This window comes from Phyllobates terribilis, unplaced genomic scaffold (assembly GCF_046119375.1).
Source record: "Phyllobates terribilis strain yellow unplaced genomic scaffold, ASM4611937v1 Scaffold_5__5_contigs__length_657084704, whole genome shotgun sequence".
Classification (NCBI taxonomy): Eukaryota; Metazoa; Chordata; class Amphibia; order Anura; family Dendrobatidae; genus Phyllobates; species Phyllobates terribilis.
The window spans coordinates 139,251,052-139,266,770 of record NW_027362765.1 but is presented as its reverse complement, the minus strand read 5'-3'; the positions used below and the strand labels follow the sequence as shown (position 1 = coordinate 139,266,770).

Sequence of the window (15,719 nt, the reverse complement as noted above, 5' to 3'; positions counted from 1 at the left end):
GAGGATCTGGTATCAGCAGAGACAGAGGATACCTTCTACCCCCTTGAGACATTGGAAATAAGGGCCCCACTTGTGGATAACACTTCACTAGATTCGGGGAAGCAGTAAAACTCACCCAATGGGGCCAGGACAGGTTAGCTTCCCAGTCAGCCACTCTTCATTATATCCAACAGGATGGCAGAGTCAGTAGAAAAATATTATACCCGCTCTGGCAGAGATGGCAGGACTTATGAGAACACGTCCGAGGTCCACACCCGTTACTGTCCTGTGCCTCTGTTGAAGGCTGTGATTAAAGAGCCACTAATAGCGTCCCACCCGGAGTACTGGACTATGTCCCAGGCTGTTATACAAAGTAGCCAAGGGTGTGGAAGCAACAAATGCACTGGATAACAAGGCAAAACCCCGATCCAGAGCCCCTTTTATGTATGACTAGTCCAGGTAAGGATGAAAAAATTTCACATGTTGTAATTGTGAAAAGCTTGGACACAGAAACTGCAGTCTCCCTCCTAGACTCATAATAACCCCCCTTCCTCCCCCTTCTCCAGCGAGGGAGTCAGGGTCTCACTAAGCCATAAATGCTGTACAGCTTCTCCTGCATAAGTCTGCTGGAATTGTTCTAACTTTCTCCCTCACTGTTTTTGTCTCTCATGATGTTACTGCCATTCTTTCTCAGTACTACTGAACATCTCAGAATTTAATGTGCCCTCTTTATGCCTGATAACATCACCATTCACCTTAGCACTAATCTGAATCCAGCCACATTGTTGCCTCTGGAGGGGGAAGGTGTGGTAGTGGTAACATGGGGGATCTGCTATTTGAGCCACAACAGGACTATGACTGTGTACAAATAATGTCCCACGGGGGTTTCAGTCGTGTTACCGATGTCCCACTAGATAGCCCAGACCATGAGCTCTTTGAGGATGGATGGTGGTATGGCGTGGATGGCCAGTTCTACACTAAATATGCTGTTTCCCTCCATGAAACCATAAAAGCAGAATCGCTGCCCCCCATACATGTCCGCCCAGGAAGCTGAACTCCGTGCCCTAGAAGAAGCCTGCAGACATGCTAAAGATCAGGGGTGCCTGAGACCATAGCGAGTGACAGAGGCACCCACTTTACCGGAGGAGAAATGCAAGAAATAATTTCCACCCTGGGAGTGGAAAAGGTCTTTCATACTATGTACCATCCACAGAGTAGCGGCAGAGTAGAGAGATTGAATGAGACCCTGAAACTGAAAATCCAGAAATACATGGCTGAAACGGGCAGACCATGGACAGAATGCTTGCCCCTTGCACTCTTCTCAATCAGGTATACTCCCAACACAAAGACAGACCTCAGCCCATATGAGGTGTTATTTGGGTCAACCCCTAGGCTAGGGTTGTATTTTCCACAGCAGATCCAGATGCAACATGATAGGCTATCTTCTTATGTTATTGCACTTACAAAACACTTGTCTAACATATACTCTCAAGTTTACCCTTCCTTTCCAGATCCAGATTCTGTGGAAGTGTGCCACCCCCTGCAACCCAGAGATTAGGTGGTGGTCAAAAGACGTCATAAGAGCCCTTGAGCCTCGATTTGGTGTGCCCTTCCAAATCCTGCCGACAACTGAGACGGCATTAAAGTTTGAGAGAAAGCCCAACTAGATCCACGCCTCACACTGCAGGAAGACACCTGAGCCCAAGAAAGCCACAGAGTGATGTGCACGCACACCCTGTGCCTTATCCTTTTACTTTGATAAATGGGGGCTCATCGAGGACTATGTCCCAAGGGAGAAAGAATGGAGAGCTAGTTCCCACTTTCTGGTTTAATACCTTAGACCCTGTCATGAGCTACAAATTTGACCTGTGTAACATGGTCTCCTGCCCTAGGGTGGAGTGGCAGTGTGGAGACATCTATAGACTCACCCAAAAGTATATATGTGTCACCACCGCCAATACTGGCTATGGGTTTGATTGTGAGTCCTGGAGTATGGTGGGGTGGAACACTGGGGAAAACTGGGTCTACAACCCTTCCGGAGCGTGAGAAAAGACAGACAGCAAGGGTAGAAGCCTACTTGCTAGAATAAATCTGCTAAAACCAGAATAAGAGTCGAAATGTTGTACTGTAGGGTCCTGTCTTACTTGTAAGTCTGACAACTGTCTTCCCCTATATTTGATTCCCCTGTTACGGACGCAGGACTATATATGTGATAGGCATAAATATCCCGAGGCACACTGACCAATTAGGACACTTATCTTAAGGATATCAGAGACCAATCTATTCTAAATAAGACTGAGACCCCACAACCTAATACTTCCAAATACTCATTCCTGTTGCCCGTCCCTATAAGCAACCAAACAAACCCCATTGCTTTCTCATGCCTAATTCAGCTATTTTCTGCTATAGAAGGGGAAAATACTTCTGAGCGTAATCTGCTCCAGCTGTTATATCCCCTTATAAACCCTAAAAACGTAAAGCCCAATGGACCCGGGAATAACACTTGTTTCCAGAGTTTAACATGTACCATTGACCTAAAACATTTAAGTTCCTCCTACTGCAGTCCCAATACCACCACTAACTTGGTATGAGGCCGTGTCCTCCTGAATCAGATAGTAGCTAGGTATGACTTCTGATGGATGTGTGGAAATGGTGACTTTTATCCAATACTGCCAGTGGGATGGGAGAGTACATGTGCTATTGATAAATTCCTGATACCACTCCAGATTGTGACTGTGAATACAGACAAGGGTGACACCAGCATTCCTACTTCTTTCGACTCTCACGTGTACATCGACGCTATTGAAGTCCCAAGAGGAGTACCAAACGAGTTCAAAATCAAAAATCAAGTAGCAGTGGGACTTGAATCGAAATTCCCCATCGTTACAGCGAATAAAAATATGGACTGGAGAATTTCTATCTACTATGACAAACTGTTGTGTGCTAACTCTGACCAGCACATGAATGTGGCACCCGTATAGTTCCCTTGCTTGTTGTGGCTTGTGTGTATGTGTGTCTATCCGATGGTGTGACAGGCTGACCGATCTGGAGAATCCAGTGAAGTAGTGTAGGAAGACCGGCTTCTTCTATTAGTGGAGGAGAATGTAAGAATGTATCTGGGGGAGTCTGTAGACGGGCACTTCAGCTGGAACAGCCACCCACTCAGGGGCGGAACTACCGCCCGTGCAGCCGGTTCATTGAACGGGGGCCCCGAGGGAGAGGGGGCCCCTCCAGCCTCCAGCAGGGCCGCCATCAGGGCATGACTGCCCTGACTCCAGTATGGGGCCCGGCCGGTAGGGGCCCCCTCGGGGGCCCCCCTCTTGTGCGTCTCTCTCCTCATGGGGCCCCCGGCCCCATGCTATGCGCCGGGTCCGGGACATTTCAGCGCTGAGCTGCGCTGTTGCAGCAGCGCCTTCATGATTCCCCTGACTTCCGGTCATGTGACGGTGCCGTCACATGGCCGGAAGTCAGGAGAACCTGCTGTCAGCGATTTGGACGAGCGCCAGGATTCTGCAGGGATCGCATGGGGGTAAGTATAACAAGTTTTATTTTTTTTAAAATACAATTAACTAGGAGTGGAGAGATGGGAGAAGCACATGTGTGTGTGTGTGTGTGTATGTGTGTGTGGGGGGGGGGATGGGAGATGCACATGTGTGTGTGTGGGGGGGGAGATGGGAGATGCACATGTGTGTGTGTGGGGGGGGGAGATGGGAGATGCACATGTGTGTGGGGGGGGGAGATGGGAGATGCACATGTGTGTGTGTGTGTGGGGGGGGAGATGGGAGATGCACATGTGTGTGGGGGGGGAGATGGGAGATGCACATGTGTGTGGGGGGGGGAGATGGGAGATGCACATGTGTGTGGGGGGGGGATGGGAGATGCACGTGTGTGGGGGGGGGAGATGCACGTGTGTGGGGGGGGGAGATGCACGTGTGTGGGGGGGAGATGGGAGATGCACATGTGTGTGGGGGGGGAGATGGGAGATGCACATGTATGTGGGGGGGGAGATGGGAGATGCACATGTGTGTGGGGGGGGGAGATGGGAGATGCACATGTGTGTAGGGGGGGGAGATGGGAGATGCACATGTGTGTGTGGGGGGGATGGGAGATGCACATGTGTGTGTGGGGGGGATGGGAGATGCACATGTGTGTGGGGGGGGATGGGAGATGCACATGTGGGGGGGGATGGGAGATGCACATGTGGGGGGGGGATGGGAGATGCACATGTGTGTGGGGGGGGGAGATGGGAGATGCACGTGTGTGTGGGGGGGGATGGGAGATGCACATGTGTGTGGGGGGGGAGATGGGAGATGCACGTGTGTGTGGGGGGGGGAGATGGGAGATGCACATGTGTGGGGGAGATGGGAGATGCACATGTGTGGGGGGAGATGGGAGATGCACATGTGTGGGGGGGGAGATGGGAGATGCACATGTGGGGGGAGATGAGAGAGGTGCACATGTGGTGGAGGGGGATGAGAGAGGGGCACATGTGGGGGAGGGGGATGAGAGAGGGGCACATGTGGGGGAGGGGGATGAGAGAGGGGCACATGTGGGGGGGAGGGGGTGAGAGAGGGGCACATGGAGGGGGATGAGAGCTGCACATGGGGGGGTTTGAGAGCTGCACATGGGGGAATTGGGAGTAGGGGGATAATGAGCTGCACATAACGAATGTGGGGTGGGGGAGAGTAAATGATAAATGATGATGGGGTGGGGAGAGCACGGACATGATATAATGAATTGGGGCAGGGGGTGCATGTAAATATTGAATGCGGGGAGCAGGAAGTATAGAGTAGGGGGCGTTGCGGATGCAGGAGTGTGACTGGTAACAAATTGGCGGAAAGAGTAGAGGTTCTAATTAAATTATATATTAAGTGCCTATTTACAGTTAATGGGGGCACAGTGGTGGATTACAATTTATATTTGGAATGGTAGGTTGCCTAATAACTAACCATATATTGATGGTGGATGCACGTCTGTATTCAGCTGCGTAATGTAGAAGTTGGGGAATGTGCTCTAGATAACTGTGTTATTTTATGCAGAGACGAGTCCTGGCTGGAAGACGTGATGGCGGTCTGTGCTGGATGAAGGAGAAAAGCGAAGATGAAGGACTTCACCTAGAGACGTCACCGGTGAGTCAGTCTATTACATGTACACTGTGTATAATGTCACTGGTGATCACTGTATTACCTGTACACTGACACTATATACAGAGCTCCTGTGTATAATGTCACTGGTGATCACTGTATTACCTGTACACTGACACTATATACAGAGCTCCTGTGTATAATTTCACTGGTGATCACTGTATTACCTGTACACTGACACTATATACAGAGCTCCTGTGTATAATGTCACTGGTGATCCCTGTATTACCTGTACACTGACACTATATACAGAGCTCCTGTGTATAATGTCACTGATGATCACTGTATTACCTGTACACTATATACAGAGCTCCTGTGTATAATGTCACTGTATTACCTGTACACTGACACTATATACAGAGCTCCTGTGTATAATTTCACTGGTGATCACTAGATTACCTGGACACTTACGTTATACATACCATGTATAGAGCTCCCGTGTATAATGACACTTATGGTAATATTAGTAATGTGGTGGTAATATTAGTAATGTAGTGGTAATATGTGGTCTGGTCATGGTGTGGCAGTTTTTCTCCCTTCTGTGTGGTATTATTTGGTCACTATGTTGTGGTAATATGTGGTCTGGTCATGGTGTGGCGGTATTCCCTGTATGTGGTATTATTGGTCATTTAAAAAAAAAATGTATATGACACATTCCCTTAAAGAAAACTAAATAAAAATATATCTAAAAAGAGTATTGGATATTTTAAGAAAATTTTAATAGGTTAGAGTAGGGCCCGCCCAGAAGAGTCTACCTTATCGTGGTGGCGGCTTTAAAAATCTTTTGGCCAAAACAAAAGCTGATGGCTATGTATGTGGCGCCGTCACATGGCCGAACGTCAGGAGAACCTGGTGGCAGCGACGTGGACGAGCGCCAGGATTCTGCAGGGATTGCATGGGGGTAAGTATAACAAGTTTTATTTTTTTTAAATACAATTAATTAACTAGGAGTGGGGGGAATCAGAGATGTACGGGGGGGATGAGAGATGCACATGGGGGGGGTGAGAGATGCACATGGGGGGGTGAGAGATGCACATGGGGGGGTGAGAGATGCACATGGGGGGGTGAGAGATGCACATGGGGGGGATGAGAGATGCACATGGGGGGATGAGAGATGCACATGGGGGGGATGAGAGATGCACATGGGGGGATGAGAGATGCACATGGGGGGGATGAGAGATGCACATGGGGGGGATGAGAGATGCACATGGGGGGGATGAGAGATGCACGGGGGGTGAGAGCTGCACATGGGTGGGTGAGAGATGCACATGGGGGGTTATGTTTACATAACTTTGTTGCCTTATGAAGGGCAGGGGGGGCCCCCCAAAATTTCTTGCACAGGGGCCCACTACAGTCTGTGTCCGCCCCTGCACCCACTGCCACATGAGAAGGGAATTGTGAGAGCAGGATTTATATTTTATCTGTCTTTACTTTATTTTGGATATTCTCTCCTGCTTTCCAAGATGAAGTTTAAGCCAGTATGTGTGTTTTGTGATAACGAGTCCCTTAGGAATGTCTTTGCCTAACGGACTTAGGTTTCATTTCTCAATTATGTCTTCCCTAAGTGAGAGGCACACCTAGAAATTCCAGTAGGGTGTAGACAGAATTACTTTTAGCCAATGAGATGTATGTATGCTAATGTCAGCACATATTTAGAGATAAGCTGAGCCAATTATATTGTTCCCATGTATGACTATTAAATATCTACATAAGATGATGTTATGCTGAAAAATAAAGAGAGACCTGCCCTGATGCTCAATGTATCAGTGTGGCTCTACCGTGCACATGTAGCACCCTGAGGATTCGGCTGCTACAGGGGTATTGCACCTCAACCCAGAGGTGTGATATTCCACTCCCGGGTAAGGAAGGAGTGTGGAACTGAGCTCGGTAGGCTGCATGCACTACATACATCCCATTTCCGAGGAACAGGCCGACGGTACTCCCACTTAGAAATGTGCAGGTACGACCGAGTCTGTTCCTGGCTGGAGTGGGAGGGGGGTGGTACATCCCAAGTAGTGTAGGGGCAGATAGGGGGAGCAGCCTGGGTAAAGATAGGAGCTCATTGGGTGCTGGTCACCTGAGCTCACACATAGAGGGTGTATATAAGGTGGGCACCAACTAAGAACAGGGTCAGATGCAGAGAACAAGTCAGCGAGCAGAGGAGAAGAAAGACCCTGAGTGAGAGAGGAGAAGAGAAAGGAGTACCCAGAGGGGAAAACAGAGAGGACCCAAGAACCCAAATTAAAGCACCGGGTGAGGAGTCGGCACAGGGTACCGGATCCCAAGCTGGTGGGGGCAGAAAACACACCCCAGCCAGAGACCGGAGGCCGTGGGCAGCGTCTGCCACGGCCACCCATCACATCCACCCCGAAGGCACACCACATGAAGGGTCAGGGAACCCAAGGCCAAGGGTGTCCCAACAGAAGGCCCGAGGGAGCTGGACCTAGGTGGATCACTGGTGGGGACGGCCAGAGAACGGGACAGAAGGAGAGCTCAGGGCCACGCTCTGGACTTGTTTGGGGGTTGGCTGGATCCAGGACCTGGTGGACGCAGCACGGCTCGGGTGGTCACTCGAAGCTGGAGTGACCAGTACAACATCTGCAGTAAGTAAACACCCTTAACTGCACAACCCGACTCTGTCTTCATTGCCGTCTGCACTGCACCACCACAACCCCCATCCTCTGCACCTGTCCCCCCTGAGGCTATACCCCTCCCGTTGGGGGTTATCCCACCAAGCTGCGCACCCACCATCAGCCTCAGCGGACCCTGCTGCAGCGGCGGCCACAGTGACTGCATCACAACGGGTGGCGTAGTCGACACAAAAGAACTCTTAATAACATCTGTAGGACTGCCACACAACACTGAGCTTGACGCCCTGGGCACGGGCCGGGTCACAGCCACTCGGAGACTACAACCCCCCATCTGATCCGGTGCCGGGTATTCCCCTCAAAAAAGGAATATGTCCCAGGGGGCGCGTCAACTTTGGCGTAGTCGGCAGGATTACGTGCCCGCAACACCCGGGTACTGCGTGCCTGAAGAAAAGTGCAAGTTTACCTCAGAAAGAAGTCTCCCGCCGGTTCTGGAGGGTCCACGCCATCGGACCCCATCACAGGTCGTTTCCCGCCGATTGTCCGCCATTTCCAGCTTGTTCCCGCCACCTGCAGAGTTTCCCGCCACTGGGCGACGCTTCCCGCCAAATCCGAAGATTTCCCGCCTTGGAAGAGCAGCGGACGCCATTATGGGCGTGCCAAAGGAGGGCAAGAGGCCGCCTCCCATCGTGGGCCAGGACAGAAAATGGCGCCAAAAGTGGAAACCGCCCCCACCAACAGAGACTGTGATGCTGGAGGTGTCTGTCAGCGTGAAAGAACTGCCCCTGGAGCTGACAGTCACCGAGTTGCCCCGGGACCGCCCTCTAAGTGGGAGGAGACGAAAGAAAAGAACGAAGATGGGTGCCGCCTGGAGCAGTCTGGAGCGAGCGCACCCGGAGGCAAGAAGTCTAACGAGGAGTAGCGGAGGAGCTTACCCGGATATGGAGAGAAAGCAGAACAGCACCGGCCCGCTGGCCAGGAGTCTGCTAGAGACCGAGGAAGGAGAGCAGAGCAGCACCGGCCCGCTGGCCAGGAGCCTGCTGGAAGAAGAGCAGAGCAGCACCGACCCGTTGGTCAGGAGCCTGCTAGACACCACGACCCCACTAGGCCTAGTGGAGGTCCTAGCACAGCTCCCCCGAGACCGGGAGTGTGCACAGACCGCTCTGGAGGGCCTCGCATGGAGGATGGCCCGGGTACAGCGCGAGATATTGGCGGAATGGAGCCGGGAGATGGCCCAGCAAGCTGAGACCAGTCAACGGAGCACGCTACCCTGGAAGAGGAAGCAGACCGCCTCTGAGGATGGCGCGGGAGGACCAAAGGCTGAAGACGGCGCCGAGAAGGGAGCCGAACGCATGGAGGCAGGTAAAGGGGACGCCTATACCCCAAGCCGGGAAACCGCCCACCTGCCCCAGCTCCCCGTCGCAGAGCCCGAAAGTCCCCCTGCTGTGCCCGTAGCTGCCATGTCACCGCTATGGACTAGGCCCCGACCGGAAGCCGCCGAAGCGACCCCTGTGACGTCACGCGCCTCGACCCGGAGCGTGACAAAGCAGGAAATACCACCAGCCTGGTCGCAAGGCCTAGTACCCCCGGGCGCCGCATCACCAACAGCGCCCCCTACCTCCGCGGAGCCTCCGGCCTGGTCGCAAGGCCAGGTAGCCCAGGGCGCCACCGTCCTAACGGTGCCCTTCACCTTCCAGGTGCCCCAGGCCTGGCCGCAAGGCCTGGGCAACCCGGGCGCCACCACCACCGCGCCCGCGCCCGTAAAACCAAGGGTGCCACACCTGGGGGAGGACTTGTTCAGCCAGCTCACATGGCCGGACGGGCGGCCCTTCATCTGGCCCGAAGAATACCATGAGCTGGAACGGCAGCAGAGACTAAGACCCCTGGATGAACCCCTGATTCCGGCTCCGAAGCCCGTGGCACGGATCTCGCCCCCCGCTAGCGGAAGCACAGTTTGAGTGGGACCCCACCGGAGAAGATCTAATGGGGTTCACTCAGGAAACTAGGGCAGCTGCAGCAGAGCGCGCTGAGTGTTGCCGACAGCAGCTCGAAGAGTTCGCGAGGGAGCGGAGAGAGAGGCGGGTCCGGGAACAGCAGGCCCAAGTACGGAGTGCCGAGCAGAAGAGCCGGACCAGGAGGGACCCCCGTGCAGCGCATTGTCCCCGCACCATCGGGACAGTGATCAAGTTCAACCAGCAGCATGGGTGGGGCTTCATTCGAGACAACAACACCCCCGGCGACGTCTTTGTCACGCGCAGAGACGTGGAGTCCCATCTGCCGGAGGGGCACAGAGGTCGTGACCTCTACATCGGAGACGAGGTCACCTTCACCCGGCACAAGTGTGCCAAAGGACCTTACGCCCTCCACGTACACCGCCTGACGGAGGAGGAGTTGCAGTGCGAGGAGGAGGAGCAAGAGGACCCGGACGGGTCTGAAGTTACAACCAGCTTTAAGCAAAGAGCAGGAGGAAGACGCCGTTGAGTGCGGCAGAGCAGTGGATGTAAATAGTTACCCGACCGGGTACCAAAGAAACTGTTGCTACATATATATAGTCCCCGTTGGGACCAGCATGAGTGAACTGTGTACCCGTTATTCCGTATCCATACCAGGCTGAGGACTGTGAGCAGCCATTCCCTTCCCTTTACCTGGCCGAGGACTGAGAGCGGCCAACTTCCCCTGTATATAGTTGCGCTTCCTAAAGCGCCCCCTACTGGTTTTATAGGAAAACCAGTTTTCCAAGAGAGACTGTCGCACTTTACCCGGTCACACGTTGCACAGTGACCGGAGGAGGAGCCAGAGGCGACGAGAAAGTTTTATATATATAATGTTTTATATATTTTATATGTTTATGAAAATTTTGTATGTTATGTGATGTTTTTGTCTTACAGCCCGAGGACGTGCTGTGATTTACCAGGGGGGAATGTAGCACCCTGAGGATTCGGCTGCTACAGGGGTATTGCACCTCAACCCAGAGGTGTGATATTCCACTCCCGGGTAAGGAAGGAGTGTGGAACTGAGCTCGGTAGGCTGCATGCACTACATACATCCCATTTCCGAGGAACAGGCCGACGGTACTCCCACTTAGAAATGTGCAGGTACGACCGAGTCTGTTCCTGGCTGGAGTGGGAGGGGGGTGGTACATCCCAAGTAGTGTAGGGGCAGATAGGGGGAGCAGCCTGGGTAAAGATAGGAGCTCATTGGGTGCTGGTCACCTGAGCTCACACATAGAGGGTGTATATAAGGTGGGCACCAACTAAGAACAGGGTCAGATGCAGAGAACAAGTCAGCGAGCAGAGGAGAAGAAAGACCCTGAGTGAGAGAGGAGAAGAGAAAGGAGTACCCAGAGGGGAAAACAGAGAGGACCCAAGAACCCAAATTAAAGCACCGGGTGAGGAGTCGGCACAGGGTACCGGATCCCAAGCTGGTGGGGGCAGAAAACACACCCCAGCCAGAGACCGGAGGCCGTGGGCAGCGTCTGCCACGGCCACCCATCACATCCACCCCGAAGGCACACCACATGAAGGGTCAGGGAACCCAAGGCCAAGGGTGTCCCAACAGAAGGCCCGAGGGAGCTGGACCTAGGTGGATCACTGGTGGGGACGGCCAGAGAACGGGACAGAAGGAGAGCTCAGGGCCACGCTCTGGACTTGTTTGGGGGTTGGCTGGATCCAGGACCTGGTGGACGCAGCACGGCTCGGGTGGTCACTCGAAGCTGGAGTGACCAGTACAACATCTGCAGTAAGTAAACACCCTTAACTGCACAACCCGACTCTGTCTTCATTGCCGTCTGCACTGCACCACCACAACCCCCATCCTCTGCACCTGTCCCCCCTGAGGCTATACCCCTCCCGTTGGGGGTTATCCCACCAAGCTGCGCACCCACCATCAGCCTCAGCGGACCCTGCTGCAGCGGCGGCCACAGTGACTGCATCACAACGGGTGGCGTAGTCGACACAAAAGAACTCTTAATAACATCTGTAGGACTGCCACACAACACTGAGCTTGACGCCCTGGGCACGGGCCGGGTCACAGCCGCTCGGAGACTACAACCCCCCATCTGATCCGGTGCCGGGTATTCCCCTCAAAAAAGGAATATGTCCCAGGGGGCGCGTCACACATATTTTGATTTCACTATTTAATTTGGAGCAGGCACAATGTCTCAGAATGTCCCACATTATGTGATGATGACATCCTTACAAGAGACAATCATACATTACAGTTGAATACTACAGTCTAGTTCCACGCCAATTGTAGTCATATATATTGAAGATGGTTGGCTCCAAAAATCATTATATTACTCCCTGCAAAGGATATAAACAACATTATAAGTCCCTCTGGCCACATTACTGTCTGTGTCCTGACAGTCAATGTATTAAGGACTTTAAGGACTTGTGCACACAACCAATTTTGAGTGCTGTTGTGGTTCCACGGATAGCACTTGTACATATGATATTCTAGGGGACTGTACACATGTCTGATTTTTTTTCCTCGGACTAAGTGGTCTGCGGAAAAATTCAGAGACATGTCCCCAATTTTGATCCAAGGATCAGGTTAAAATTGGCAGTTACAGTCTGTGAGAAAAATCGGACCGCACTCAAATGACATCCAAGTGCAGACCGATTTTCACGGGCATGATAGAATGGAGCAGGTGGAGATACTTTTTATACAAGCTGCATTTTTACCTATCTAGGTCTACAAAAGTTTTGAGAGGGTAACAGCTTCTCGGCAGCATTCTAGCACTGTATTACACTAGCTACTTTGGTTTGCAAGAGCAGGCCCAAAGCTCAGGATCCCTCTCTTTTTGAATTCTTCTTCCACTTGTACTGGGCTAGCAGGGCAATCAATGTAGTTGTGCTGCACTGTGAATATATTACTTAGCAGGGATGGATTCTAAGAACAAAGGGTCCTCTTCGCTTAAAGGGGTCTTCTAATTCAAATTGTTTTTATGACAAATGCTTTCTGTTTGTAAAAATAACAAGATCACATCATCTGCTCTTACCCCTGCTACTCCAGTGCCAACTCTATGCTGAAACCCCGGCCTTTGTTGTTTTGGCTGCAGTCACAGTATTATAATGTGACTTCTGCTATCAGCCAATGGACTTGGTGGTGATGCCAATACGGATAGCACGAGACATCCCATAAGATGACAACAGTATTATAAATGACACATAATAGGTGGTGAACCTGTTACAGATTTTGCATTGAAGGAAAGACAGTTCAATTTATCCTCTATGCATTAAAGGGTTACCTTCACCTGGTGGCTCTATGGTTGTAGATCTGTATATTGTAAACATTCTGTACATGATAGACATTGTACTTTGGACAAATGTGGACATGAAACAACCTTAAATTCCATAGTGCCCATTGCACACCTACCCAACCTAAAGCCACCCAACCACAGATACTGCAGCTACAAGTAGGCATTTCAATGGGGTTCAGATACCTTCAGAGCAAGTAGAGACCAACCAATGCACATACTCAGTCTGGAGGATGGATGAGGACAGAAAAAGCTAATTATTTCAGCTTGAACAAATGGACTGTGGTAGAGATTGTCCTGGAGAAGATGTAAAGTCAATATCTTAAAAACTGCTGGCAAAAGTCAAAATGGTTATTAAAACCTTTTCCAAACAGTTGTAGATGTGTATGTGTGCTTATCTCTTTATAAAAAGCCTATGAGTGGAGAGGCATGAACACATAACTCTTGGTTTTATTCTGGCATCAGTATAGGTTAAAAGTACAAAAGTACAAACAAGTATTTTGAAACACTTCTTTCTGGACAATGTCTATTCTCTATCATGCCCTTGCTAAAGTGATTCTTAAGAGCTCCTTAAATGCATTTCCTTCAGCCTACAGAAAACACTCCAGATCTTCTCTGCTTCATAGACATTTGTATACAAGCCACTTGTTGCTGAAGACTTTATTAATGCATCTCGACTTTCTCCTCTGCATCTCAGTTTGCTCTTATTTATTCTTTATTCAAGAATGTATTATTGAGCAGGAAACATTATTTTTCATGTTTGTTATAAAGAGAAATAAAGAGAAAGATGGGATCCATAACAGATGCTGTATAGGTTTTTAAGGCAGGCACTATCAGGACACTGTTGACAGGCATAATAGAGGAATCTGTGACAGGTCGCTACATCTGTGGCAGGCAGGATAGAAGCATTTGTCAAGCTTTATGGAAAGATCTATGGAATGTATAGATTGATCAGTGAGCCAGGTACTAGAGGATCATCAGAAATAAGCACTAATGGGTTTATCTGAGGCACTTTTAGGGACATTTGCAACTGAAGCACTGTAAGGACAATTTTCTCATACAAGTGCTATTGTGATTTTCATGGATAGCACTCGTACCTATGATATTCTAGGGGGCTGTACACATGTCTGATTTTTTTCCTCGGAAAAAATTGGAAACATGTCCCCGACTTTAATCCGAGGGCCAGATTAAAATCTGTAATTCAAGTCTATAGGTCCATGAGGAAAATTGGACCGCACTTGGATGACATCCAAGTGCAGTCTGATTTTCACAAGCATGATAGAATGGAGATGCTTTTTCTTCTCTCCATATCCAAGAAAAACTGATGCCACTCTGATCAAGGCCTGATCAGAGTAAATGGAACTTTTTCTTGGATGTGCAGAAAATGGTAGTGTGACCCTACCCTGGGGTTAACCAGTCATCAGATTCATGGTGACCGAACCAAGAGTAGCATGAATTGGACACTGGTCATATGATTGCATCTATGTATGTTTTACACTGAACTGCTGCAGGGTTTAAGATAAAATATCCTTTGATAAGCCTGGGACTCAGCTGACTAACTAGTCCGAGGCCAATTCCCAGAAGAGACTTGGCAGTCAACTGAAGTAGGGCGGACTGCTCAGCCAAAATGCATAGTCCCCACTTGGTATTTCAAGGTATGTTTTTTCTAAAACACTGCAGTCCTTCAGAATAAAACATATCTGACTGCAGTAGTACAGTCATGGTCTGCTTCATGCTGCCTGTGTTCAGGCAGCATGAATGTGATGACAGATCCCCTTTAGAGGACATACCTGTGGCTTTATTTAAGGAGCAGTGGGTCTAAACTCCGAATGAACTACTATTTTTTTTCCAACCAGGGACAGAAAGGGCTATACCAATTTTCCACTTTCCAATCTTGTAGGATATCGGTCTCCAGAGAATAAGAACAGTCTATTACAACATGTTGGCAGCTCCACAATAGAATTAATGCTACCAATGAGGACGGGATCCCATGTGTGTATATATACTAAAGATGACAATAGCGGAATAAATAGATACATCAGCTATTCCTCTACATGATAATTTTGTAAGTCGCTATTATCTGCATCCTAAATGAATGGTTTAATATCTTTACAACTTTAAGCTGTACAGTAATTTTACTTGTCAGTTGTCAAATTTCCATGCAAACAGCTAAAGCAGAGGTCTGAAAAGACCTGGGCCGCCTGCCAAGCAACTAAGTGCATGGAGGACGGGAGGAAAGAGAAGAACAAGGTTTTTTGGCAAAAGAATGGATGATCCCATGAGAAAATACAAACAGCAGGAAGTTACTGCGAGATTTGAAGTCACATTGCTCCATGCAAAATAAAATACAACATAAGAAATAATTGAGCTAAAGGGTTTCTTAAAGCTGCAAATTACCTTAATGTGTTTACGTTCAAAAGACCACCTATTGGAGAAAACCGCCCCAAGGTGTATTTTGGGATGACCGCCCTTCTAGAAGAATAATTTTAATTGAGGTTGCTAATCTCAATGAGACTTAATTTTAAATATAACAGGGTAGTGCTGATTCCTTTTAAATGGAATGGTTCATCAGAAAAGTACTTTTTTGTAACGTTTTTCTTTACATATGACAATCTTTATTAAAAATTAGAAATCTTGCAATTTTTACACTGGCCGCTGGGAGTTCTTTTAGACTCCAATTTTCTGTTGTTTCTGGGAATTTACATGCACATTAGCAGCAATGAATAGTCTCGCACCTTATCTTTTGCACTG

The 15,719-nt window shown here is 49.7% G+C and overlaps 1 long non-coding RNA gene across 1 annotated transcript in view; it reads left to right on the top strand.

The window, feature by feature from the left end:
* The first annotated feature begins 302 nt into the window (after window positions 1-302).
* LOC141270958 (uncharacterized) overlaps window positions 303-15,719 on the top strand; it is a 165,060-nt gene continuing 149,643 nt past the window's right edge. The window contains exons 1-2 of the long non-coding RNA XR_012321781.1: window positions 303-438; window positions 5,019-5,108. This is a non-coding gene — a long non-coding RNA (uncharacterized lncRNA). The remainder of the gene's footprint in view (window positions 439-5,018; window positions 5,109-15,719) is intronic.